The sequence below is a fragment of the Anomaloglossus baeobatrachus genome, chromosome 11 (genome assembly GCF_048569485.1).
Source record: "Anomaloglossus baeobatrachus isolate aAnoBae1 chromosome 11, aAnoBae1.hap1, whole genome shotgun sequence".
Taxonomy (NCBI): domain Eukaryota; kingdom Metazoa; phylum Chordata; class Amphibia; order Anura; family Aromobatidae; genus Anomaloglossus; species Anomaloglossus baeobatrachus.
Window position 1 is genome coordinate 68,642,283 of NC_134363.1, and position 22,327 is coordinate 68,664,609.

A 22,327-nucleotide genomic window follows, 5' to 3' on the forward strand; every position below is an offset into this window, starting at 1 on the left:
AGTCGCTATAGGAACCAGCGACATACCTCTCAGGGACCCCAGGTTGTGGGTTGCAGAAGGGGTGCCTCATGTACAGTACATATATTTCGGTTTATAGAAACATTTAAAAAAATGCCTCCCTTGTATGGGAAGAACGTTTTAAAGTTTACTGCATAATAAAAAAAATGTTAATATGATGTTTATGTTGCAGCCCGAGGACGTGCTGGGATTTACCAAGGGGGAATGTGGCACTCCTGACTGTCAGGTGCAGCATCTAATCCTGGATTCCTGGAAGACTAGTACTGGTAATTAACACAACACACACACAAAGCCACGCCCTTTCCCCCAGACTGGTTGACAGACTAGAAAAGGGCTTGACAGGTAATCAACTATTGATGGGACGCATCCAATCCACTAGTCAGAAACCTGGGAGGAGAAGTGTTATGATCCGGTAACTGTGGAAGATTACAAAAAACTCCCATTGATGAAAAAAACACCAAGAAAATAGGAGTAGTTGGAACCTGGGCTGACCACAATCCCCTAACTACCCCTAACTATCAGACCACACTAGAAGTAGCTGTGGAGCGTTCCTAAAAACCTAGACGCCACGTCACACCTGAGAAACTAGTTACGCTTCACGGAAAGAAATGAGGAAATCTACCTTGCCTCAAAGTAGTCCCCAAAGGAATAGGTAGCCCCCACATACAACGATTACGGTGATATAGGAAAACACAGTACACAGATAGGAAAAATATATTTCGCAAACGTGAGGCCCAACTAACTTGATACAAAGAAATGGAAAGGAAACTGATTGCGGTCAGTACAAAATCCCTGTAGAAAATACCAAACTCCTGATAGTAAAAATGGCCCTAGAGGTGGAACGACCTCACCCCCACTATATCAGGTACTTCTGTAAATAATGGGAGAACAAAATCCAAAAAAGAACACAAAATACAAAAGAGCAAATAATCAAATTAGACAGGTAGAAAATCCCTTTTCCTGCAGAAGAGCTAGCTTAGGGGAACCCTCATGCTCACAACATAAAAAAAACAAACTTCACCTGCAAGAAAGCAGATACAAAGCTAAACAAGGAAAAACAACACCCTAAGGGCTCATGTGCACGTTGCACCCTCTGGCAGACTTTACTCTGCGTGTTGACAAAAAGAATGCATCCAAAACGCATGTATTTTGGATGCATTTTACATGCGTTTTGGATGCATATTTGTCAGTGCGGTCCCCCAGCAATTCACCTCTGCTACATGCCCGCTGACAGCAGACACAGACAGAGTCGGGTGATGAGAATGAACTCGGATGAACTTCACCCAACTTCATTGTCATCCCACAGCTCTGTTTCTGTGTGCTGTCATGAACTCAGATGAACCTCCGAGGTCATTGCCAGGACACAGGAGTCCACAGCAGTGACGTCAGAGCTTCACTCGATATCACTGACATCGCGCAGCTCTCTCTCTTTCTGTGAGGCAGCCTGATTTGCGGTCACATGTTAAGGACTCACCTGTGATCTCAAATCCCATGAGTGACTGCAGTGAGCCGTGCATTCAGCTGTGCTTTCACTCAGGTTACTCGCGGCCACAGCTGCAGTCCTCCACCTGAGAGCAGTGGCTGCGAGTAACCTCAGTGACAGCACAGCTGATCGCGCATCTCACTTCAGTTGTTGCATGGAGCTCACAGGAGCAGCGGTGTTCTACTGCAGCTCCTGCCAGCTTCCGATGTAGCAGAGCTGAAAGCGTTGTGGGACCTTGCGTGGATTACGTCGAACGTGGAGGTGTTTTTGAGGGCTTAATAGAGTGGTAAAAGAGGGTTGTTTTTTGTCTTTCATTCCAAATAAAGGAATTTTCGGATGTGTGTTTATTTTCTTTAACTTACAGGTTAATCATAGAAGGTATCTCTGGGAGACGCCTGCCATGATTAAATTAGGACTTAGTGGCAGCTATGGACTGCTGCCATTAACTCCTTATTACTCCGTTTGCCACCGCACCAGGACAATTCTGGATGAGCCGGGTAGAGTCCTGGGACTGTTGCATCTAATGGATGCAGCAATTCCGAGCGGCTGCTGGCTGATATTGTTAGGCTGGGGGGCTCCACATAACGTGGAGCTCCCGATCCTAAGAATACCAGCCTTCAGCTGTGGGGCTTTACCCTGGCTGGTATGCAAATTGGGGGGGACCACACAACGTTTTTTTTTTTAATTACTTATTTATTTTTTTTACTGCTCGATATAGATACGCTCACCGGCGGTTGTGATTGGTTGCAGTGAGACAGCTGTCACTCAGCGTGGGGGCGGGTCTGACTGCAACCAATTATAGGCGCCGGTAGGCGGGGGAAGCAGGAAATACGAGATGGATTAATGAGCGACCGGCATTTTCAAAAGAGGAGAGGCCACCACAGTGTGAACGCCGTGCAACACCACGCCGGTGATCGTGGATCGGTGAGTATAAGAGAGGGGGGAGAGGGAGAAAATGACATGGACAGAGAGAGAGAGACCGAAAGAATGCATTTGTTATATTAAAAAAAACATGCAGATCGCAACAAAAAAGCAGTGCAATTGCACTGCTTAGCATTTTGGTGGCGTTTTTCTACAACTCATTGATTTCAATGGGTGTAGAACGCTGCCAAAACGCTCAATAGAATTGACATGCTGCTTTTTTAAACGCAGAAATTTTGTTAAATTTTTGACAATCAAAACGCTGCGTTTAAAAAAGCAACGTCCGCACGGATTTTTCATGATTATCATAGACTTTGCTGGGGAAACAGAACGCATGCATTTTGACAATTTGACGCTGCTGCTCAAAACGCTGCAGAAACACTAAAAAAAAAGCGACGTGCGAATGAGTCATAAGGTGTAAACAAGGAAGCAAGGAAAAAACAGAGAACTTATCTACAGAAGTCTTGCTCAGGCAAATGTAAGGACAAACCTCCAAGCCAGGAACAGAGACTGAGGAACATACAATTATAACCGGCAAGGCAAAAAGTGCTCTCCTATATAGACCAGACTTGTGTGCAATAGGACTTCCCTAATTCCCAATTAACTCTGACACCTGTCTGAGTCACAGGCTCACAATAAAAAAAAGGGGGAGATGGGGTTGGACAGCTATATCAAATCAAAATTAAGAATAGACAACAAGTATAGTGAGGGTGCAAAATCTCCCAAAATACATATGGCAAACAAGAGAAAAAAAGGGTAGGTAAAGAGCACTCTACTCACAACAATTAACAAAAATACAAGGTTTTATTAAATTTGTGCAAACAACAATAAAAACAATTAAAACCAAGACACCTATCAAAAGGGACCTCACAACAAGATGTTGTACCAAAACATATATAGAAGGTTCATACAATTAATATTGTTCACAAATATATACCATAAATTACAATAATGGTACAGAGACTGAAAGTGAATCAGAAGGTAACCACCTGAAAACCAACTCCAATGGAGAGGGGCACATAAGAAAAATTCACCGTAATGAGGTCCTGATATTATCAACCTGCCAGCAAATATGCAGCCATATAGAAAGCTGCCAATAACAACCCACCCAACGCGTGTCGCTTGCTAGCCGAGCTTCATCAGGGAAGAGAAAGTGATCACAAATCAAAAAAACACACATATACATACAAAAGTTATTAATTAAACAAACCGGTACCGGTGTTTCTGCGGTCATATAATGCTCTCAGCGTCCAGAAGTGGCCAATGCGCAATTGCTGAACAGCAGCTTCCGGGTCAATAGAATCAAATTGATACAGCAGCATGCACTAGAATTCACAGCGATATAAGTCCAACAAATCACATACTGCACATGCACAAGTTAATAAAAGAAGATGACAGAAGCTGATCTACTGCGCATATGTCCAGTGCAACAGCGCTCGCGGTTCCAAGCATCCATAAAGTCTGCATGAGAACGGCATTATACAAGAAAGGATGCAATCTATCCAGATTCAGTGTCATTGTAGCACTCGCGCAAATAAGGCCAATGTACCAACTAGAGTTGAGCGTGGTTCGCGGTTCGTGGTTCTCCAGTTTGCGGTTCGAGTGATTTTGGGGGCTGTTCTAGATCAAACTAGAACTCGAGCTTTTTGCTAAAGCTCGATAGTTCTAGTTACGTTCGAGAACGGTTCTAGCAGCAAAAAGCCAAGCTAATTACTAGCTGGCTTTCCGATGTAATAGTGTAAGTCACTCTGTGACTCACACTATTATGAAATTTCAGCGTATAGTGTGCGGGAACAGCGCATTCAGATCACTGCTGCTGGGATAATGGTAATCACCATTTTTTTTTTTCCCTTGTCTTCCTTCCCTAAGCGCGCGCGTGTAGTGGGGCGGGCCAGCATGTCAGCCAATCCCAAAAACACACACAGCTAAGTGGACTTTTAGCCAGAGAAGCAATAACATGTGTGATAGGATGTCCATGTCACATGTCCCTGCATTATAAATACGGGCATCTGCCCGTCTGGACGCCATTATCTGCCTTCTGCGTCTGGGTGTCAGTCACCGCTGGCGTAGCTCCTGTCTCCGATACCGCTGTGTACGCTCTATACACAGCGCTATACAGAATAGGGATAGAAGTTTCTTTCAGCTCTTGTAAGGGCTAATTACAGCAAAAACTGTGGAAAGAAAGCACACATAGGGTTTTAACCGATAGATATAGGTGCAGGGAATAGGACAGGTACTCACCTGCTTCAGTTGTGACAGGCACAACTCCTTGTCAGCATGGAAGAAATGAATACAAAAGTGGTCAGCTGCAGCCCCGATGTTGCAACAAGATGGGGGATGATCAAAAGAAATCGGGTTAAATGCTGCGCTAAAAAACACAATCCAAAAGATATATCGGGAATTCCTTTTCTTTATTTTCACAGGTCAACGCGTTTCAAAGGCATCTCCACCTTCTTCATCAGGACAAAAGTCAGAAAGGAATAGCATCATAGATGCTATTCCTTTCTGATTTTTGTCCTGATGAAGAAGGTGGAGATGCCTTTGAAACGCGTTGACCTGTGAAAATAAAGAAAAGGAATTCACGATATATCTTTGGATTGTGGTTTTTAGCGCAGCATTTAACCCGATTTCTTTTGATCATCCCCCAAGGACTAATTACAGCAGGCTCAGAGCCATAGGTGACAGTCAGGTCCTTGGAAACAGATTTTAACAGCTACACAAGATAACAGCGTCTGTGTAGCTAAGGTCAGGGACTTCCTCGCTGCATTTCCCCATTAGGAGGGATATAAAGTAAGGCTTCCTTTCCTCTACCCAGACCCACAACCCTGCCACTGTACCCTCCTGCCCTTTGCACACTCAAGCTCATTGTTACTAAGCCATTATACTAGCAAACACTGAGGAAACTTAGTGGCATCCTAAAAGTGGCTGTTGGAATTCCATTAGTGTCCCACTAGTGCAAAGCTATTTACAGCACCACTGCATTGCACACTCAAGCTCATTGTTACTAAGCCATTATACTAGCAAACACTGAGTAAACATAGTGGCATCCTAAAAGTGGCTGTTGGACTTCCATTAGTGTCCCACTAGTGCAAATCTATTTGCAGCACCTCTGCATTGCACACTCAAACTCATTGTTACTAAGCCATTATACTAGCAAACACTGAGTAAACTTAATGGCATCCAAAAAGTGGCTGTTGTACTCCATTTGTGCCCCACTGGTGTCAAGCTATTTCTAGCACCTCTGCATTACACTCTCCTGCTCTGTTTTTAATAAGCTATAAAAATAGCAAAACATGCTGCCAGTTAGTGGCATCCAAAAAGTGGCTGTTGTCATGCATTTCTGCCCCAATGGTGCCAAGCTATTACCAGCACCTCTGCATTACACCCTCCTGCTCTGTTTTTAATAAGCTATAATAATAGCAAAAAATGCTGCAATTTAGTGGCATACCAAAAGTGGCTGTTGTACTCCATTTGTACCCCAATGGTGCCAAGCTATTTCTAGCACCTCTGCATAATACCCTCCTGCTCTGTTTTTAATAAGTTATAATAATAGCAAAACATGCTGCAATTTAGTGGCATACCAAAAGTGGCTGTTGCACTCCATTTCTGCCCCAATGGTGCCAAGCTATTTCCAGCACCTCTGCATTACACCCTCCTGCTCTGTTTTTAATAAGCTATAATAATAGCAAAAAATGGTGCCAGTTAGTGGCATCCAAAAAGTGGCTGTTGTACTCCATTTCTGCCCCAATGGTGCCAAGCTATTTTTAGCACCTCTGCATTACACCCTCCTGCTCTGTTTTTAATAAGCTATAATAATAGCAAAAAATGCTGCCAGTTAGTGGCATCCAAAAAGTGGCTGTTGTCCTCCAGTTGTGCCCCAATGGTGCCAAGCTATTTCCAGCACCTCTGCATTACACCCTCCTGCTCTGTTTTTAATAAGCTATAATAATAGCAAAAAATGCTGCAAGTTAGTGGCATACAAAAAGTGGCTGTTGTACTCCATTTGTGCCCCACTGGTGCCAAGCTATTTCTAGCACCTCTGCATTACACCCTCATGCACATTTTGCAACGATATTTTTATAGCAAACTCAGGGAATTCCTTGCTGCATTTCATCATTAGGAGGGATAGAAAGTGAGGCTTCCTTTACTGTCCTGGTACACACAGATCACGGCCACTGTACCCACCTGCCCACTTTTGCCACGCTATTTAATTTGCCCAAAGAGCTGACACTTTTTCTGCCATCCTAAAATTGTCTGGAATACTAAGTTAGTGTTCCTTTGGTGCCAAGCAAGGTACAACACATGTGCATTCTACACTCCTTTCCATTTCTGGAATGCAATTATTAACTGCAGGTAGTCCAGCCAATCTGTTACGAAGGTGCAGGTGTGGATATAATGTAGCCTGCATCCAATGGTGGTTCTCTCGATGTCTGACAGCTCAACAATAACATCTGTTTGCACTTACAAAACAAGAGACGACCGGCCAATCACACTCCCGCTTACGGGTAAAGGGGTGGAAGTTCATCATGAAAAAGCATGTGTGACTGCTGTCCCCACAGTCACAGAAGATGAAGAGCACGCAGATGCACTTGATGGGGCAGGCGGTGGTTGCACAGCCCCGATAGGCCGCATTGTATCACAGTGAAATTCCCTTTGCGACTTATGCTTCATTTTAAGTCTTGTTTTTGGTGGGATCCACAGTATGCAGCAAAACCATGCAACATGAAAAGCACTGTATGCAGTTGGGTTCATAAATGATTCTTTCACTTTCCCAAAACAAACAATAAGAACCATGCATTAAATTGAAATAATAGAACAATCTATTCAGTTGCCTACTGCTTGCTAAGCCCTCTGCGTAGCAGCAGTAATTGTGTGTTTGTGTGTGTTTGTGTGTGTGTGCGAAGACAACTTACTAGTGGCGCATCACAAGAGCTTCCCAGTTATCTACCTAAACATAGACAAAACACATCACCCACCCTGAATACCCTTGTTAGCTGAAGCCTCACAGATAAGGCAGATGATAACAGTGTGAATGCAAACCACACAGCTCTGCAACACAGTCATGTAAATCTTGAAAAGCAACATTCAATGCAAACATGTGTCGCTGTCCCTCTATGATTTAAACTGTACGTGACAATTTGACAGTGGAGAGGCAGCAAGTTTGATTGTCTATATAGTCGTCCTACCCAGAACAGATATGTGTTTTCATAATAAAACAAAGTGTTGCGTGCATGCATTACTGTCTGGGCACAGCCTACCGTACCCGGGTAATGTGATGTCCAGTTGCCAATAAATACAGACTTTACGCTCCTATCATGGTTAACAGTATAGACAGCACCGGAAGAATGTTGGTCTGTGGCACAGGATGCTGCTCACTGGCATTACGGTACTCCTCACCAAACTCCAAAATGACTCCCCTCACAATTGAACGAAGTGTTTCCGCGGTTGCTCCTTCCTGTGTGCCGATTTACCCCGGCCGCAGCCTAACTCCAGTGTTTCGTCAACTGGGTATGCTCTGCTTGACTGTGTCATTCCTGAGGCAAAGTCTTCATTTTGGGCTACAGTGCATGCTCGTTTGGACTGTGTCTGAGTCATTCTGCGACCAACGGCTCAACACACTTACACAGGGCCCTGGGGCTTGACTCACTCTCGGGAGGCCACTAAAACTAACTGCAGCCAACATCAGCCCCAGGTGTCCCCTTAACTGCAGTGGCGGTCCCCACTGACCGCAATACCGAGAGTGGCGTCACGAAAATACATATAAAGAAGCAACCTAAGTGTGACCAGATTCTTCCTCCACGTGGAGTCCCTAAAGGTAATGCACCAACACAACACCTGTGGGGCTTCACACTGACTGAGAAAAGCCTCTTGCTGGGTCTGAGTCCTGTGTTGTGCCTAGACAGCATGCTGAAGCGGATAGTCTTTTTTTCAGAAACTGTATTTCATGCTACTGAGCATGCTCAGGCACTTACTGCATCAGAGGCTAGGTCGGGTAATGAACTCTTTGGCCCTGCCCCTGATGTGGGGGGCCCATATAGACCACAGGGCATCAGGTGTCCTGACAATTTGGCCAGGCCACTCCCAACAGGCTTGCAGAGGGCCGCTCCTATGACTTGTCACCTCATTGTTGTTGGTCAGACGATGACTGTTGAGGTATTTTGGTTGTGGCAGCCATGATGTCATCATTCAAGTGGCGGTTCAAAATAGGACGCTAGTTATGCCACTCATGACATGTCACTCTGCTTTTGTCTCCAGGAGGTGCATTGTGGTCCACCTTGGTTTCGGTCGGACCCAGGTTATAAAAAAGGCTGGAGCCAAGAAGAAGGTGCCCAGTCTTCTATTATGCTCCGAAAGAGCACACCTCCATGTGTTGAACACATTGCGGCTTTAGGCCAGAGGTAGGCAGAGATAGGTCATCGATGCAGGCCGCCACCACAGTTGGTAACGCAGAACGTTTAAGAACAGCTCCTGTCCTACCAGTCCTGCTAGTGCAGCCCAGTGGCATAAACAGGCCTGCTGCTGCTGATGCGCCTGCTGTCCACAGGTTTGTCCCCTACGCACACGGACAGCGTAACCAATGGCCCCTGTGTTGTTAACAGGGAGTTTCGGGGCTGGTTGGTCGTGTGGACCCTATCACGCTAACAGGGCTCCCAGTCTCCAGATCCAAGTGGCGTCTAACTCGGTTGAGGCTACTATTTGTTTGAGAGTCAACCTGCTCTGTATCCTCCACCTAACCTTCCAGTTGCCAACCTCTCCTTTTCCATCTGTGAGCACAGTGGACACCGAATGGCGATTGGGATATCTACCTTTCTCTTTCTTTTCTTCTTAATATTTTTTATATAGCGGTAACATAGTATATACCACCTTATCCAAATCTGCCAGTCCCACCATACCAGATGTTGTTTCTTCAGCAAATGTTAATGTTGCTTAACCACCAAACCCACGGACACAAACTTTTTTACCCTTTTTTACCCTTTCCAACACACCTGTTCCCCTTTCCACCAGCATCTGTCCTTTTTCAACTCAGTTTGTATATGACCAAAAATGCAACTCTGCAGAGACACCGTACTGAACGCTGTCTCAACACAGCAGCCAGCCCTCGGTCCCTCTGATGTGGACAAGTAAAAGACCATTTCCTCGTATCGATGAAAAAGCGTTGAGATTCACTCTGTGCACCACTGGTGTTTAGTGGAAAAGCAGATGTAGATTGCGTAACACCTTCTGCTGATACTCCTGCATACGTGCGTCCCTTTCTATGGCACGAGTTATTTCGCAAAATTTTGTGTTGTACTGGGGATCTAACAGTGTGGCAACCCAGTAGTCAGCATGACTTGGAATTCGTACAATCCGAGGGTCATGTTGTAGGTAGTGCAGCAAGAAGGCGCTCATGTGTCTTGAGAATCCAGGAGGACCAAGTCCTTGGTGTGTTGGTGGCGGAGAGGTGAGAATCGTGCCTCCTTCCTCTGTCCTCTCCCCACAACCTCGCACATCCAAAATGTGAGCAAGCTCTCACTAATCTGCTGAGTCTTCCATGCCCATCGCCAGTTCGTCCTCCATTTCTTCCTGCTCTCCTGCACCTTCCTCAACTGTTTTGCTGATACTATGCTCCCTTGATAATCCCTCTCCCCCACCGTACCATGACTGCCGCATAGGTGCCGCTGACCGTCTGGACCTTGTAGATCTTGTTATCCCTTCCGCATATGACTCCTCCAGTACTTCCTCCCTTCCTCTTGAACCAACACCTGACTCCGAATAATGCTTATAGTGTGCTCCATCATGTAGATGACCAAAATTGTCACGATAAGAATGTCATCGCCAGTGTTAAACATCTGCGTCGACATTTGTAAACTGTGTAGAACGGTGCATATGTCCTTGATCTGACACCACTCCAGCAGCGTGATGTGCACCACCTCTGGATCAAGTTAGCCCAGGGTATACGTCATAACGTATTTCAGCTGGGCTCTGCGGTGCTGCCACAGACACTGCAACATGTGCAGATTAAAATTCCTGCGTGTCGGAACATCGCATTTCTGACGTTTAACCGCCAGACCTTAAGACTTCAGGAGCGATGAAAGTTGTTGAGCTACTGGGTGCGAACGATGGAAGTGAGCACATAGTGAGTGTACCCGCTGTACAAGGCCATGTAGGCTGGGATGTTGTTTTAAAAATTGCTGGAGAATCAGATTAAACACGTGAGCCATACAAGTCACGTGTACAAAATGGATACAGCCGCACACTAAATGCCATCAATGTATAAGGGAACTCTGGTACTGCATTACTGCTATATGAAAAAATGAGATTTTTAGTTTATGAATTGGCCAATGCATGTAAGCCCGGAACCAAACGGCAAGGTAAATCTCAAACCAGGCTGTGTTCACAATCCTTATACCAGGAGTCCTAGCTGCCCAGACATAGAGGTTAGTCCAGATAGTGGCATTTCAAGTTAGATTTTTAGTCTAGCTGCCCAGACAAGGATGTTTTTAACCTAGATAGTGGCATTTTAGTTAGGGACCCGGAATTTTGAGATTTACCTTGCCGTTTGGTGTTCGGGAGATTCGGATTCAACACGTGAGCCATACAAGGCACGTGTGTCACATTGCCCTGAAGAAGGGCCGCAGACTGTTTACCATCATTGTCGCACCCGGCATTCCCTGGCTGCTGGTTGAGTGGAGACAACCATTGATGAAACTCGGTCTCACTCTACAGAGCTAACCGTCCACAACTCCTCAGCGGTGTCTCACATTTCCCCTACATTTACATGCCAGCATAGTAAGGAGGTGTGTGGGATTCCTTGGGCGCAGTTACAAGGAAGGGTGGCCTGACCACACAGGGTTTGGGCTGAGGTGCAGGAACAACACGAGTTTGATGAGGCAGAAGCAGTGGAGGAACTTGTACATACAGAGGAAGGATTGAAACACACAACTCGTGGGGACGGAAAGACTTGTACAGCAAACACTTCTCCATCTATCACCATAGTTACCCAGTGCCCAGTCAGCGACATGTAACGCCCCTGTCCATGCTTACTGTTCCAAGTATCTGTGGTGAAATGCACCCTGTCACACACAGAGTTTCTCAAAGAAGCGGTGATGATGTGTGCAACCTGCTGTGTTAGCGCGGGCACCCCTTTGTTGGAGAAGGAGTGGCAAATGGCCAACGGCTCTTGGAGCACTGCAATGGGCATAAGGTCTCAAAAATCCTTGGTGACAAAAGTGTGTAAAGGCAGCCTTTCTGTAGCCAACAAGTTTGAGATGCTGAAACTAAACCTCTTAGGCATGTCATGCACTTTGAAAATCATGTAAAAAACAGCGAGGGGACTCCAACCACAGTCTCCCTCGTTGCCACTAATTGGGCCACACACACCCCACTTGACTGGCATCAGTTGATGCCCCTTTTCAAAATGTGAAAGATGCTTTGCATGAACCACTCTCAAAAATACGTGTGCCTTTCGCCTCCCCTGGATGACCCAGGGGAAGAAAAGTCCTCTGAGAGCCATGACTTGTTCATCTTGGTTCTTTTAGAAACACAGCGAGGGTACTCCAACCACAGTCTCCCTCGTTGCCACTAATTGGGCCACACCCCCCCCACTTGACTGGCATCAGTTGATGCCCCTTTTCAAAATGTGAAAGATGCTTTGCATGAAGCACTCTCAAAAATACGCGTGCCTTTCGCCTCCCCTGGATGACCCAGGGGAAGAAAAGTCCTCTGAGAGCCATGACTTGTTCATCTTGGTTCTTTTAGAAACACAGCGAGGGGACTCCAACCACAGTCTCCATCATTGCCACTAATTGGGCCCCACACACCCCACTTGACTGGCATCAGTTGATGCCCCTTTTCAAAATGAAAAAGATGCTTTGCATGAAGCACTCTCAAAAATACACGTGCCTTTCGCCTCCCCTGGATGACCCAGGGGAAGAAAAGTCCTCTGAGAGCCATGACTTGTTCATTTTGGTTCTTTTAGAAACACAGCGAAGGGACTCCAACCACAGTCTCCCTCGTTTCCACTAATTGGGCCACACACACCCCACTTGACTGGCATCAGTTGATCCCCCATTTCAAAATGAAAAAGATTCTTTGCATGAAGCACTCTCAAAAATACGCGTGCCTTTCGCCTCCCCTGGATGACCCAGGGGAAGAAAAGTCTTCTGAGAGCCATGTCCACATTGTCAGTGGACAGATGCGTGTGCTTATCTGCCAGCAGACCCCCAGCAGCACTGAAGACAGGTTCCGAGAGAACGCTGGCTGCAGGACACGACAAGATTCCCAAGGCGTACGGGGCGAGCTCAGGCAATTTATCCAGATTGGAAGCCTAAAATGAGCAGGGCTCAAGTTGCACAGTAATGGCATCGATGTTTCCTTGCATATTATCATATATCTGTGTCTCCTCCTCTTTTTCCTTGTCCAGCTCTTTTGTTTTCGCATGAGTATATGTCCTTGTCACCCCATGTGTTTGTGTTGTGTTGTGAGTTGTTTGTCACCTTTTGGACACCTTTGAGGGTGTTTTCTAGGTGTTTTTATGTGTTTGTGATTGCCTCTCATTGTTTCCTCTGCGGTTCGAGTGGTTCGCCGAACCGAACTCGAACGAGACCTCCGTTTGGCGAACCAAACTCGAGCCGAACCACGGCCGGTTCGCTCATCTCTAGTACCAACCTATAAACATGAAAGGATCAGTGGAGCACAGATAATCTAGTGGTAGACAAGGAGGCTGATGACAATAAATATATCTAGCTGGACCTATCTATCAAGAAAAAATATGATATAAACCCCAAAGAAAAAGAGGAATTTATATTGTTCCATAAAATTGACATAATCATGTTTAAAGTTATAATACACTGGTCACATGTCTCATGTTGTAAACACCCCAAGAATATTACTGAAAAACATGTAAGATAATATCAATATAATATACAGAAATCCAATATAAGAAATATCCTAGAAGGTTTGAAAAGGTAGAATATATATTGCACAAACATGAAATAAATCTACATGGGGAGGCATGAAAAATGTATTAATTATACATCAAGACTGAGGCAAAATCAATATGATATGAAATGCATTGGTCACAATTGGTCAAAATGGGATATCAGACCAACAGATCTAAAAAGGAGGTCGTGAAGATTCATGACATACTAATACAAATAGTTGTAAAGTCCATTTGGAAAAAAATATATATATATATATATATATATATACAGTACAGACCAAAGGTTTGGACAGACCTTCTCATTCAAAGAGTTTTCTTTATTTTCATGACTCTGAAAATTGTAGATTCACATTGAAGGCATCAAAACTATGAATTAACACATGTGGAATGAAATACTTAACAAAGTGTGAAACAACTGAAAATATGTCTTATATTCTAGGTTCTTCAAAGTAGCCCCCTTTTGCTTTGATTACTGCTTTGCATACTCTTGACATTCTCTTGATGAGCTTCAAGAGGTCGTTACCGGGAATGGTTCTCACTTCACAGGTGTGCCCTGTCAGGTTTAATAAGTGGTATTTCTTGCCTTATAAATGGGGTTGGGCCATCAGTTGTGTTATGCAGAAGTCTGGTGGATACACAGCTGATAGTCCTACTGAATAGACTGTTAGAATTTGTATTATGGTAAGAAAAAAGCAGCTAAAAAGGAAAAACGAGTGGCCATCATTACTTTAAGAAATGAAAGTCAGTCAGTCTGAAAAATTGGGAAAACTTTGAAAGTGTCCCCAAGCGCAGTGGCAAAAAACATCAAATGTTACAAAGAAGCTGGTTCACATGAGAACCGCCCCATGAAAGGAAGACCAAGATTCACCTCTGCTGCGGAGGATAAGTTTATCCGAGTCACCAGCCTCAAAAATTGCAGGTTAACAGCAGCTCAGATTAGAGACCAGGTCAATGCCACACAGAGTTCTAGCAGCAGACACATCTCTAGAACAACTGTTAAGAGGAGACTTTGTGCAGCAGGCCTTCATGGTAAAATAGCTGCAGGGAAACCACTGCTAAGGACAGGCAACAAGCAGAAGAGACTTGTTTGGGCTAAAAAACACAAGGAATGGACATTAGACCAGTGGAAATCTGTGCTTTGGTCTGATGAGTCCAAATTTGAGATTTTTGGATCCAACCATTGTGTCTTTGTGTGACGCAGGAAAGGTGAACGGATGGACTGGTTCCCCCCGTGAAGTATGGAAGAGGAGGTGTGATGCTGTGAGGGTGCTTTGCTGTTGACACTGTTGGGGATTTATTCAAAATTGAAGGCATATTGAACCAGCATGGCTACTACAGCATCTTGCAGCGGCGTGCTATTCCATCCGGTTTGCGTTTAGTAAGACCATCATTTATTTTTCAACAGGACAATGACCCAAACACACCTCCAGGCTGTCTAAGAGCTATTTGCCCAAGAAGGAGAGTGATGGGTGCTACGCCAGATGACCTGGCCTCCACAGTCACCAGACCTGAACCCAATCGAGATGGTCTGGGGTGAGCTGGACCGAAGAGTGAAGGCAAAAGGGCCAACAAGTGCTAAGCATCTCTGGGAACTCCTTCAAGACTGTTGGAAGACCATTTCTGGTGACTACCTCTTGATGCTTATCAAGAGAATGCCAACAGTGTCCAAAGCAGTAATCAAAGCAAAAGGTGGCTACTTTGAAGAACCTGGAATATGACATTTTTTCAGTTTTTTCACACTTGTTTATTAGGTATTTCATTCCACATGTGTTAATTCATAGTTTTGATGCCTTCAATGTATATTTACAATTTTCAGAGTCATGAAAATAAAGAAAACTCTTTGAATGAGAAGGTGTGTCCAAACTTTTGGTCCGTACTGTAGGTAAGGGTGTTTTGACGTAAAAAATAAATATACATATATATATACATATATATATATATACAGTATATATATATATATATATATATATATATATATATATATATATATATATAATCTATCCCAGGTTCCAATGTTGTAGTAGTCAGTGGTCCAGGCCCGTAGCATAGAAAGATGAAATTCACATCAATCATAAAAATTTTCTCCAGATGTTTCACAAAATCCACAGACATAATAAGCCTAGAGATCCATCAATGCAAATGGGAAATGGGCAAGCTAGGGATGAGAGATACAAGTAAAGTAAACACTACACTCAAATAAAGGCTCAACCCAAGAAACCGGTAAAAAGCAACTCCTCATTTAAACCCATGGGGGAAACGGTGTTTAAACACCAGATCCATCTGGACTCCAGCTGTAGCATCCATTTTGTGGTATCCCCACCCCTCATATTGCTCTTAAGTCGCTCAAGGTCAACCACCCGTAGCCCCCTAGGACTGTCCCCATTGTTAGTAAGGAAGTGGGAAGCGACAGATGTACGTTTTTTACCTTTTAGCAGATCACTGGACGCCAGCTTGGTAGTGCTTCGGAATACGCCTCCTCAATTCCTGCGTGGTCTCTCCCACATACAGTATAGAGTCCGCAAGGAAATAGGGCAGGAGCCAGCCTCAAAAATCAAATGTAGAAATGGTTGTCCAAAGACTCCAGCGGACAAATTCCAGGACTCAGTAGATATTCTTAAAAAAAATTGTCTTTTTGCAAAGCAATTTTATTTGAATAGTTCCATTAAAAATACATCCACACGTGGGGCAAGACAAATATCGGACAGGGGTAGTGGTGTCTCGGACTACGCGTTTCGGCGTATGTGCGCCTTCTACATGGTCCATGTAGTTTTTTGCTAAAAACATGGGGTGCTTCACCCTCCGCGGGCGTTGTGTCACTTTTTACAAGATGGCCACCTCCTTCCAATGTTTATCCCAGTGCTGTGCTTTTCTTCGCTCTCCTCTGAACTGGGATAGAAGGGAATTGTCCCAAACGTCATCCCCCACAAGAACACCAAACTGCTGAGCTTATGAGGGAGGAAACAGAAGATAAACTAGGTATGTCTGCTCCGGATTATTCACTCTCCATAGACATAAACAGGAGCTTTCAGTCCAAGTGTATATTCTCTCTGCTCGTTCCCATGACAACCAACTGCCACAACAAAACTTTATTCCTGCTCAGATTGAGTGACAGAGCAGTGATACGATAAAAATATTTTAATAAATACAGCAGCAAAGTTGTGTTTTTACTGCATAGTTCATTTATTATTCACATCGCAGCATTCATAAAATGATTTAAGTCTTGTTTTGTTCACACTTTCTAACATTTAGAATAACAGTGAGTGTTACTGCCATCTAGCGGTCAAATGTCATCACTACAAGCATAGCTCTATACACCCTCTTATAGCTCCTAACCAGGTGATCACCAAGGCTAGGTGTTCTTTTTGCTGTGATCAATGGCCTATCCCCAATCAAATTTACCATTTGGATTGATTGATCTCTAGGCTTATTATGTCTGTGGATTTTGTGAAATTTCTGGAGAAAATTTTTATGATGTGAATTTCATCTTTCTACGCTATGGGCCTGGACCACTGACTACAACAACATTGGAACCTGGGATATATATATATATATATATATATATATATATGATTTATATTTATTTACTTTAACGTCAATTCACCCATATATATATATATATATATATATATATATATATTTATTTTCCAAATGGACTTTACAACTATTTGTATTAGTATGTCAGGAAATCTTCTTGATCTCCTTGTTAGATCTGTTGGTCTGATATCCCATTTTATAAAATAGAATTAGGACCCTGCTTCACCTTGTAGGTGCTCAGGAGAAAAAGAGGAAAATAGCAAGAGGTAAACTCCGGCACTCTACCCCAAAAGACTGTCAGACAAATTATACTGATTCAAAAGGTTCTTTTATTACATGAAAGTCCGAAACAGATGTCCAAACAAAACGTTTCGACCAATGTGGTCTTCATCAAAGGACTATCTGTGAACAGCATGAAATGGTGAGATAAGGTCAAAGATGCGGCGCAGTGAGCCCCAAAGGGATTAATATCCACAGTATGATGTACTATGCAAAGGACCTTGTCAGGGTAGCAGGAAGGTATGAGGTGCATCCATAATGGGTAGGGAACAAGACCTGCTGAAGGAGAGAACGGACCGACTCCCTGTGTGTAGCGGTAGATAGTCTTTTGATGAAGACCACATTGGTCGAAACGTTTTGTTTGGACATCTGTTTCGCACTTTCATGTGATAAAAGAACCTTTTGAATCAGTATAATTTGTCTGACAGTCTTTTGGGGTAGAGTGCCGGAGTTTACCTCTTGCTGATATCCCATTTTGACCAATTGTGACTAATGCATTTCATATCATATTGATTTTGCCACAGTCTTGATGTATAATTAATACATTTGTCATGCCTCCCCATGTAGATTTATGTCATGTTTGTGCAATATATATTCTATCTTCGGTTTCAAACCTTTTAGGATATTTCTTATATTGGATTTCTGTATATTATATTGATATTATCTTACATGTTTTTCAGTAATATTCTTGGGGTGTTTACAACATGAGATATGTGACCATTGTATTATAACTTTAAACATGATTATGTCAATTTTATGGAACAACATAAATTCCTCTTTTTCTTTGGGGTTTATATCATATTTTTTCTTGATAGATAAGTCCAGCTAGATATATTTATTGTCATCAGCCTCCTTGTCTACCACTAGATTATCTGTGCTCCACTGATCCTTTCATGTTTATAGGTTGGTACATTGGCCTTATTTGTGCGAGTGCTACAATGACACTGAATCTGGATAGATTGCATCCTTTCTTGTATAATGCCGTTCTCATGCAGACTTTATGGATGTTTGGAACCGCGAGCGCTGCTGCACTGGACGCATGCGCAGTAGATCAGCTTCTGTCATCTTCTTTTATTAACTTGCGCATGTACAGTATGTGATTTGTTTGACTTATATCACTGTGAATTCTAGCGCATGCGGCTATATCAATTTGATTCTATTGACCCGGAAGCGGCTGTTCAGCAATTGCGCATTGGCCACTTCTGGACGCTGAGAGCATCATATGACCGCAGCAACACCGGTACCGGTTTGCTGAATTCTAATTTTTGTATGTATATGTGTGTTTTTTTGATTTGTGTTCACTTTCTCTTCCCCTGATGAAGCTCGGCTAGCGAGCGACACGCGTTGGGTGGGTTGTTATTGGCACCTTTCTGTATGGCTGCATATTTGCTGGCATGTTGATAATATCAGGACCTCATTTAAGGTGAATTTTTCTTATGTGCCCTTCTCCATTGGAATTGGTTTTCAGGTGGTTATCTTCTGATTCACTTTCAGTCTCTGTACCATTATTGTAATTTATGGTATATATTTATGAACAATATTAATTGTATGAACCTTCTATATATGTTTTGGTACATGATCTTGTTGTGAGGTCCCTTTTGATAGGTATCTTGGTTTTAATTGTTTTTATTGTTGTTTGCACAAATTTAATAAAACCTTGTATTTTTGCTAATTGTTGTGAGTAGAGTGCTCTTTACCTACCCCTTTTTTTCTCTTGTTTGCCACAAGCTCAGATTCAGCTCCACTATCATTCCAGGCCACCAGAGGGAGCTTCAAAACAGCACCCACACAGACGACATTCACAACAGAGGAGGTACTAGTCAGTGGAGTGGACGGAGGACTGATATCTTGAGAGAGGAGTAACGACCAGACAGAGAGTTGGTCAGATGTTGATGTGCTGACAGGAATGTGTAAAGTGACTACTGAGTAAAAGGGTGTACGGTTGCCAGGGAGAGTACGGCGAAGTACTCACTGGACCGAGCACCGACGGGGCACAGAGCCCTAGTTCAGGAAAACGTTAAAGGCGTGCCTGATAAATATCTGCATGTTGAGAGGACCATCAAGGACCTTACCGACAATAGATTCCGGGGCACAGCAGCAGAGAGGGAAGCTGGGAACGGTGACAGAGGTCAGATCCACGAGAGGTTCAAGCTGCCTGTCGTACGGGCCAGGACGGAGACAACAGAAGAGGGACCCCAAAAACGCTCCACGCCACAGGGACCCACCAACTACTACAGGGTGCATGGAAGTAAAGCTCACCAGTTCACTACGCCGGCACTGGAAGAAAGGGAATACCGGATTGGTAAAGACCAGCACAGACTGGGTAGAAGCAGCTCCTGAACTAGTGAGTAAAGCACAAGTTAAAACGCAGCCCCTGTGTTGTCTGAGTTCTTGCTACACGTCTGCACCAACATACTACAACCCCTATCATCATCCCCAGTGGCCTAGCTCTACTTGCGGAGAGCCATCACATCTAAGCTGCCCAATACCATCCGCCCCAGCAGTGAGAGACTTGGCAGCGGCGGCTTTTCCCTTATAGCCGCATACCGCAAGTGGCGTCATGAATAAACATTTTATCATTATTTTTCTCTTGTACATAACCCTTTTTTAAGCAACCCCCAGGGTCACGAAACCGGGCAATGGCCACCCAGTGAACTGTCCAATTAATATATAGCCAGGGACCAAGTACCCCAAAACCCTGGGGTGCGTCAGTAGTCTACTAAAGTTGCTGCAATTTTAGTATGTAGCAGAGACAACATCATGGTGTGGATTATCATGAACTTTGGTATTTTGGGGGCTAATAAATTGGAGAAAGAGGGTGTTTTTTTCCGTTTATTTGTTTTTACTTGTGCATCCACCAGGTACCACTGCCCTGAACTCTGAACTGGAGTCCCATAAATCGATCTGCTCAACTCTAGTCCCAACTGTCCTGGATACAGTGGAACAGTCCACTGCAGTCTACGCCCTGCAGTCCACTGGCGGACATATCACTGGTGCAGCCGATGAAGTTGCATAGGGACCCTGAGCGGGAGGGTGCCCCGAGGGCCTGAAACCATGTGTTGATTTCCTTTGCTGGCGGCAGCTTGAATGCTAACAGGAGAAGCAGGGGCCCGATCTGCAGAGCGCATATGATTATGCTGAGCGGACACGGGCCTGCAGTCCGGAGGACTCCCTTTAATTCTGTTCATGGTGCAGCTATTTTTTTGTATTTTCTTTGTCTTTCTGCTGTACCCACCTGTGGTAATAGAGCGCTGCTTCAAAGGATCCTGATTGCGGATACATGTTACCCATGGATCCTGCAGCCTCTATCATACATCACATCTGTACGACAAGTATTTGAGGCGCCTCAGTACTCAACATCTATTAATGTGTGTTCTCAGAATCTCTGCAGTGTTTTAGGGTCACACATGCCTGGCTGCGATCATAGAGCCACTGCCTGGTACAGGCTGCCCATGGCTCATGGGTATCAGCTATCAGGGTCACACATACCTGGCTGTGATCATACAGCCACTGCCTGGTACAGGCTGCCCATGGCTCATGGGTATCAGCTGTCAGGGTCACAGATACCTGGCTGTGATAATACAGCCACTGCCTGGTACATACCTGGCTTAGATCATACAGCTACTGCCTGATACATACCTGGCTGTGATCATACAGCCACTGCCTGATACATACCTGTATCATGGGTATCAGCTGTCAGGTTCACAGATACCTGGCTGTAATCATACAGCCACTGCCTGGTACAGGCTGCCCATGGTTCATGGGTATCAGCTGTCAGGGTCACACATGCCTGGCTGTGATCATACAGCCACTGCCTGGTACAGGCTGCTCATGGCTCATGGGTATCAGCTGTCAGGATCCACTTAAAGGAGTTGTCTGAAATAATACATGTGCTGTAAAGAAATTGCCTGGCAGAAATATCTAATGGGGATTACATTTTGTAAAACTGACAAAATAAAATATTCACACCTGCTGGATTCAGCGCTGCCATCCTGTGGTCTGTGCCAGCATTAATTATGTCACCATTCCACCAGACACAAGACCGCTGCAGCTTGTGACAGGCTGCAGCGGTCAGGTGACTTGAACTGCAGGCATCACAAGCTGCAGTGGTTGTGTGTCTGGTACAATGGTGAGATAACGAATAGGGATGATCGGATACCAAAATATCCGCTTCGACGAATATCCGACGAATAGGTCGGCACTATTCGACTATTCGCGAATATTTGATGCACAATGTAAATCTATGGGAAACCAGAATAATTTCACGTCGGACCTGTTGGTGACATATGGGGACTGAGGAAAAGGCTGAAATGGATGGGAAAAGGCCGAAACAGTATGGGCACAGCCTGTAGAAGGTGCGTGACTGCATTTCTGGAATAACGTGGTTAGAGCAGCATACGACTTTTACATAGTCGCCAGAACACCTCTCAAAAACAGTATGTGCGCACGTTACGTTCTGGCGTGACAAATAAAAAAGCAGCATTTTGTCACTGCATGTGTGTTTCAAGAAGCATCCAAAACGCTGCGTTTTGGACGTTTATGCGACATTGTCCAGTAGCTGTCAGTGTAAGATGTCAGTGGGGAGACGGATATAGAGAAACAGAAAGAGACAGAGAGAGACAGACAGTCAAAGAGACAGACAGACAGGGAAAGAGACAGAAAGACAGGGAAAGAGACAGGGACGGAGACAGAAACAAGGAAAGAGACAGGAAAAGAGACAGAGAAAGAGACAGACGTTGTAAGAGACAGACGTTGAAAGAGACAGACGGGGAAAGAGACAGAGACAAACAAAGAGACAAGGAAAGAGACAGAGACGAGTAAACAGACAGGGAAAGAAACAGAAACAAGTAAAGAGACTGGGAAAGAGACTAGGAAAGAGTCAGAGAAAGAGACAGATGGGGAAAGAGAAATACGGGGAAAAAGAGAGAGACAAGGAAAGAGACAAGGAAAGAGACAGAGACGAGTAAAGAGACAGGGAAAGAAACAGACAAGTAAAGAGACAGGAAAAGAGACAGAGACAAGTAAAGAGAGTGAAAGAGACAGAGAGACGAGGAAAAGGACTGACGGGAAAAGAGACAGACGAGGAAAGAGACAAACGTGGAATGAGACAGACCTGGAATGAGACAGACCTGGAACGAGACAGACCTGGAACGAGACAGACCTGGAACGAG

General features: G+C 44.4%; 1 protein-coding gene across 1 annotated transcript in view; it reads left to right on the forward strand.

Annotated features, from left to right (window-relative positions):
* The first annotated feature begins 222 nt into the window (after nt 1–222).
* Nucleotides 223–22,327, forward strand: part of ODAD1 (outer dynein arm docking complex subunit 1) — a 288,275-nt gene continuing 266,170 nt past the window's right edge. The window contains exon 1 of the mRNA XM_075327544.1: nt 223–284. The gene's annotated coding sequence lies outside the window, so the exon portion shown is untranslated. The remainder of the gene's footprint in view (nt 285–22,327) is intronic.